Source organism: Nerophis lumbriciformis, linkage group LG03 (genome assembly GCF_033978685.3).
Source record: "Nerophis lumbriciformis linkage group LG03, RoL_Nlum_v2.1, whole genome shotgun sequence".
NCBI lineage: Eukaryota > Metazoa > Chordata > Actinopteri > Syngnathiformes > Syngnathidae > Nerophis > Nerophis lumbriciformis.
In genome coordinates, this window is record NC_084550.2 from 7470102 (window position 1) to 7477019 (window position 6918).

The window sequence follows — 6918 nt, forward strand, 5'->3', positions numbered from 1 at the left end:
GGGAGACCGGATGCAATGGACATCGAGTGGGTCTAGCATAATATTGTGAAAGCCCAGTCCATAGTGGATCTAACATAATAGTGAGAGTCCAGTCCATAGTGGATCTAACATAATAGTGAGAGTCTAGTCCATAGTGGATCTAACATAATAGTGAGAGTCCAGTCCATAGTGGATCTAACATAATAGTGAGAGTCCAGTCCATAGTGGATCTAACATAATAGTGAGAGTCCAGTCCATAGTGGATCTAACATAATATTGTGAGAGTCCAGTCCATAGTGGATCTAACATAATAGTGTGAGAGTCTAGTCCATAGTGGATCTAACATAATAGTGAGAGTCCAGTCCATAGTGGATCTAACATAATAGTGTGAAAGTCTAGTCCATAGTGGATCTAACATAATAGTGTGAGAGTCCAGTCCATAGTGGATCTAACATAATAGTGAGAGTCCAGTCCATAGTGGATCTAACATAATAGTGAGAGTCCAGTCCATAGTGGATCTAACATAATAGTGAGAGTCCAGTCCATAGTGGATCTAACATAATATTGTGAGAGTCCAGTCCATAGTGGATCTAACATAATAGTGTGAGAGTCTAGTCCATAGTGGATCTAACATAATAGTGAGAGTCCAGTCCATAGTGGATCTAACATAATAGTGTGAAAGTCTAGTCCATAGTGGATCTAACTTAATAGTGAGAGTCCAGTCCATAGTGGATCTAACATAATAGTGTGAGAGTCCAGTCCATAGTGGATCTAACATAATAGTGAGAGTCCAGTCCATAGTGGATCTAACATAATAGTGAGAGTCCAGTCCATAGTGGATCTAACATAATAGTGTGAGAGTCCAGGCCATAGTGGATCTAACATGATAGTGTGAGAGTCCAGTCCATAGTGGATCTAACATAATAGTGAGATTCCAGTCCATAGTGGATCTAACATAATAGTGAGAGTCCAGTCCATAGTGGATCTAACATAATAGTGAGAGTCCAGTCCATAGTGGGGCCAGCAGGAGTCCATCCCGAGCGGAGACGGGTCAGCAGCGCAGAGATGTCCCCAACCGATGCACAGGCGAGCGGTCCACCCCGGGTCCTGACTCTGGACAGCCAGCACTTCATCCATGGCCACCAGACCTGTGCACCCCCCCCCCCCCTTTCCACAAGGGATAGGGGGGCAGAGGAGAAAAGAAAAGAAACGGCAGATCAACTGGTCTAAAAAAGGGGGTCAATTTAAAGGCTAGAGTATACAAATGAGTTTTAAGATGGGACTTAAATGCTTCTACTGAGGTAGCATCTCTAACTGTTACCGGGAGGGCATTCCAGAGTACATAGAGGGGGGGGATTAGGGCTAAGGTCCGGTGGCCATGGATGAAGTGCTGGCTGTCCAGAGTCGGGACCCGGGGTGGACCGCTCGCCTGTGCATCGGTTGGGGACATATATATATATATATATATATATATATATATATATATATATATATATATATAAATATATATATATATATATATATATATATATATTTTATTTTATTTTATTTTTTATTTTTTTTTGCCTTTTGGTTCGGGACCCTTTGGGACTGTCTGACAAGGGGTGGCACGTTCGTGCAGGGCCTCACCTGCCATCATGGTAAGAAAAAAAATGTAAAAAGAAAAAAAATAAAATAAATTGTTATATGTATTCAGTGATTATACTATAAAGTTATTTTCCATTTAACTTCCCCAGTTTTAGATTATTTTTATTCAAAATCGCTGAATTTTCACATTTGCCGTTCAAATACTGAGAAGAGACGGCACGTCACTCAGTTGTGCCTCAACATGGATTGCGGACTCGGCTAACTGCTGGCCTGCTGTGCAGTGAGACCGTATTGCTATATGAATGATATTATACATTTCCATAGTTTAGTTAGCTGAGGTATATAATGTACAGTGTATTTTGTCAACAACTGTATGTGTGTAACGTATTTCTTGTGTTGAAGACGCACTGTGTGAGGCTCCCAGTAATCCCGCCTCCTGGTGCCGGTTAATGCACCCCCGCCGCAGAATGCACCCCCCGGCGGGAGCGCCACACCAACCAAAGCCCACACCCAAACCCTTCACGTGCAAGACCGAATCCACCCAAAAAAAGTCACTTAACAAGAAGCCAAAAAGTGCAAAAACAACAATGCTCGCGCCGGAGGAGCCGTGAACGACTGCAGGGACACAACATTAGGTACACCTGCAGACTGCAGCACGGATTTCATATTTCATTCATTCACAACTCCTCCAACACCAACACCACTGTTCCCGCACTTATGAGTAAAGGTAAGACCATAATAACATTTTTTTAATTAAATGTGCTTTTTTGTGTGCTACAGTTTTTATGTGTAAAGTTAAAGTTAAGTTAAAGTACCAATGATTGTCACACACACACTAGGTGTGGTGAAATTTGTCCTCTGCATTTGACCCATCCCCTTGATCACCCCCTGGGAGGTGAGGGGAGCAGTGGGCAGCAGTGGCGCCACGCCGGGGAATAATTTTTGGTGATTTAACCCCCAATTCCAACCCTTGATACTGAGTGCCAAGCAGGGAAGAATGCTGGTATGAGCTTTTAAACATAACCCGTTAACTGCTGCCAATCAAATGGTGAATAAGATACTCTTTAGGGTTCATATGTTTGTAAATCTGACTGCGATGAAGTCAGTGCCTCACCAGCCATCAACCTCACCGCACGTCACTGCACCAGAGTCTGTTTGGAGAGACTGGAGGAGATGCGGATGACGAGACAGGGCTGCGGAGCGCCGGGACGGACAAGCTTCACAGCGTCTCGGCTGAATGAGCAGGTATCGGACACCTCGGGTTCTTTGGACGTATCCTCGCTCATCCATGCGGACTGGACACCGGCCGAGTTAGTGGGCGGCCGAGAGTGGAGTCGGCTCTCTTGGTTGCTTTGTTGGGTCTGCTCCTGTCTCTGGCCATGCTGCCTCCACCCCAGCGGACGATGGCGTGGAACACCGCAGAGGCCACCACAGTGTATATGTTTCTTTTACTTTTTATTCATAGCTGTGTGTAGAAGTGGCTGGTTGCATCAGCTCTGCTCTTTTAATGTATTTAAAGGGGAACATTATCACCAGACCTATGTAAGCGTCAATATATACCTTGATGTTGCAGAAAAAATACCTTATATTTTTTTAACCGATTTCCGAACTCTAAATGGGTGAATTTTGGCGAATTAAACGCCTTTCTATTATTCGCTCTCGGAGCGATGACGTCACATCGAGAAGCAATCCGCCATTTTCTCAAACACCGAGTCAAATCAGCTCTGTTATTTTCCGTTTTTTCGACTGTTTTCCGTACCTTGGAGACATCATGCCTCGTCGGTGTGTTGTCGGAGGGTGTAACAACACCAACAGGGACGGATTCAAGTTGCACCAGTGGCCCAAAGATGCGAAAGTGGCAAGAAATTGGACGTTTGTTCCGCACACTTTACCGACGAAAGCTATGCCACGACAGAGATGGCAAGAATGTGTGGATATCCTGCGACACTCAAAGCAGATGCATTTCCAACGATAAAGTCAAAGAAATCTGCCGCCAGACCCCCATTGAATCTGCCGGAGTGTGTGAGCAATTCAGGGACAAAGGACCTCGGTAGCACGGCAAGCAATGGCGGCAGTTTGTTCCCGCAGACGAGCGAGCTAAACCCCCTGGATGTCTTGGCTCACACCGTCCCTTATGCCACCGAAGATGATCAAGAGAAGAATATCGACCCTAGCTTCCCTGGCCTGCTGACATGAGGGTATGTCTACAGAATATATTAATTGATGCGGCAGTTTGTTCCCGCAGACGAGCGAGCTAAACCCCCTATCGACCCTAGCTTCCCTGGCCTGCTGACATCAATTCCAAAACTGGACAGATCAGCTTTCAGGAAAAGAGCGCGGATGAGGGTATGTCTACAGAATATATTAATTGATGAAAATTGGGCTGTCTGCACTCTCAAAGTGCATGTTGTTGCCAAATGTATTTCATATGCTGTAAACCTAGTTCATAGTTGTTAGTTTCATTTAATGCCAAACAAACACATACCAATCGTTGGTTAGAAGGCGATCGCCAAATTCGTTTTTGCTTTCTCCCGTGTCGTTTTCGTCGGTTTCGCTTGCATACGGTTCAAACCGATATGGCTCAATAGCTTCAGTTTCTTCTTCAATTTTGTTTTCGCTACCTGCCTCTACACTACAACCATCCGTTTCAATACATGCGTAATCTGTTGAATTGCTTAAGCCGCTGAAATCCGAGTCTGAATCCGAGCTAATGTCGCTATAGCTTGCTGTTCTTTCCGCCGTGTTTGTTTGTGTTGGCTTCACTATGTGACGTCACAGGAAAATGGACGGGTGTATATAACGATGGTTAAAATCAGGCACTTTGAAGCTTTTTTTAGGGATATTGCGTGATGGGTAAAATTTTGAAAAAAAACTTCGAAAAATATAATAAGCCACTGGGAACTGATTTTTAATGGTTTTTAACCATTCTGAAATTGTGATAATGTTTCACTTTAATGTCATTTGTGTTCTTTGATGTTTCTTAGACCGATTTTTTTCCCCTCCCCTCCCCCAATGTTTACCTGTATCTCACCTTTTTTGTAAGGGGTGCCGGACATCAGGTGCGCCGAAAAGAGGGGGTAAAGGAGACGGATTCTAGGGGCCCATGATGGAGGGGGGCCCAGAGAGGCCCCTAATGATGATGAAATTGTAATACAGAAAAAAATAATGACACTGTGTTGGGGGCCCTGTAAAGATTATTTTCATGGGGCCCAAAATCCCTAGCGGCGCCCCTGCCGGACATACTTGCCAACCTTGAGACCTCCGATTTCGGGAGGTGGGGTGTGGGGGGGCGTGGTCGGGGGTGGGACTGGGGCGTGGTTGTGGGCTGGGGCATGTTTAAGAGGGGAGGTGTATATTGACAGCTAGAATTCACCAAGTCAAGTATTTCATACATATTAGAGATGCGCGGTTTGCGGGCACAACCGCGGAGTCCGCGGATTATCCGCGGATCGGGCGGGTGAAATTTTAAAAAATTAGATTTTATCCGCGGGTCGGGTCGGGTCGGGTGGTTAAAAAAAAATTAGATTTGAAATAGATTCAGGCGGGTGGCAGTTAAACCAATTCGGAAATATATATACATAGTTAAATGTTGTTACCCACATACGAAAAACGAGCAGGCACCTGCTGCATATGCCACAACAGAAGAAAAAAAAAAAGAGATGGACACTTTTACGGAGCGGAGAAGGGACGCCTCGCCGGGGTCCGGGACCGAGGCCCCTTCCCCCGAGAAGGCCCCACCGGGAGCCGTAGCTGAGGCGATCCGCGAGAAGGGCCCGACGCACGTCCAGGGTCACCACCGCACCGACACCCCGCCTCGTCCGCCTTCGCCGCGGCCGGCGTCACGCGCAGCAGGTAAGCAGCTTACCTGCCCGCCACCCCCGTGGCCGGGGGCTCGTAACAGGGGTCACTCCGCGCGCTCCGCCCGCACAGCTTACCTGCCCGCCAACCCTGTTGCCGGGGGCGCGTAACAGGGGTCACTCCGCGCGCATTGCGCTCACGAAAGGGGTGGGGCTCACCCTGGTTGATATAGACAGCAGCTAGGACGGTGGCCATGGAAGTTGGAACCCGCTAAGGAGTGTGTAACAACCCACCTGCCGAATCAACTAGCCCTGAAAATGGATGGCGCTGGAGCGTCGGGCCCATATACCCGGCCGTCGCCGGCAGCGAGACGCGCTTGGAGGTGCGCTCAGCGCGGCTCCCATATGATTGCGCACTGGTGTGCTTCTGGGTCGTGACAGCGTGGCACGCGAATGTCTGTGCTGCATTGGATCAGTCTCCTTTCTTTAACAGGCAAAAGCTTTATAACCTCACTAATGCCTTGCATCGTCTATATTAGATATATAACAACGGGCGGATGCGGTTCTAATCAAATGTTAGATCGGGTGGATTGCGGATGGTTGACGACTTTCTGATGCGGTTGCGGATGAAATAATTGCCTATCCGCGCATCTCTAATACATATACATATACACATATATATATATATATATATATATATATATATATATATACATCCTGAAAATATGCAAACAAAACTGTGTTTAGATAATTGATACTTCAAACTTGCATAAATAAATCTTAAGGAATATAACATAACTTGGCTTCTGAGAGCTTCAAGATGTAATGAATAAAATGCTAAAGTTGTTGATAAACAAGCAATTATTTTAATAATTAAATATGGTAATTTTAAATGAATTATTATGATCATTTAAAATTAATTATTTCATATATGTTTATTTTAATGTATAATTATATGGCTGGATGTAATAAGGCGTCAGGGGAAAAAAATACAATTAATTTTGATGTTTTTAGCAAAATATAGTAAAAATGTATTTAGTTGTTTTTTTTTAATATATTAATAAATATATTTATTTTTAGGTAAGATAAACATAATAATACAATTTATCTCTAGTCTGGATGATTTAGTTCTTGTCACCCTGTTGTCCTCCCGTCATAAAAAAAAGGCTGTCCTCACTCAGGTCAGCATGGAGCTGGAGGGGGCGTGGCCTACAGCTCCGGCTGAAAATCGGGAGATTTTCGGGAGAATATTTGTCCCGGGAGGTTTTCGGGAGAGGCGCTGAATTTCGGGAGTCTCCCGGAAAATTCGGGAGGGTTGGCAAGTATGGTGCCGGAAGTTGGCGGACCTGTCAGCGATCCTGTTCTGTCTCCCTGTAATGTTTCATCCTGTTCTGTCTCCCTGTAATGTTTGTCTGATCTTGAATGGGATTGCGCTGGAAATTTTAATATTCCCCTCGGGGATTAATAAAGTATTTCTGATTCTGATCAGATAGAAAGTGTAGGACATGTTTTAGAGAAAGGGAAATACTGGAGAATAAGTTAGCGAAAGAGAAGG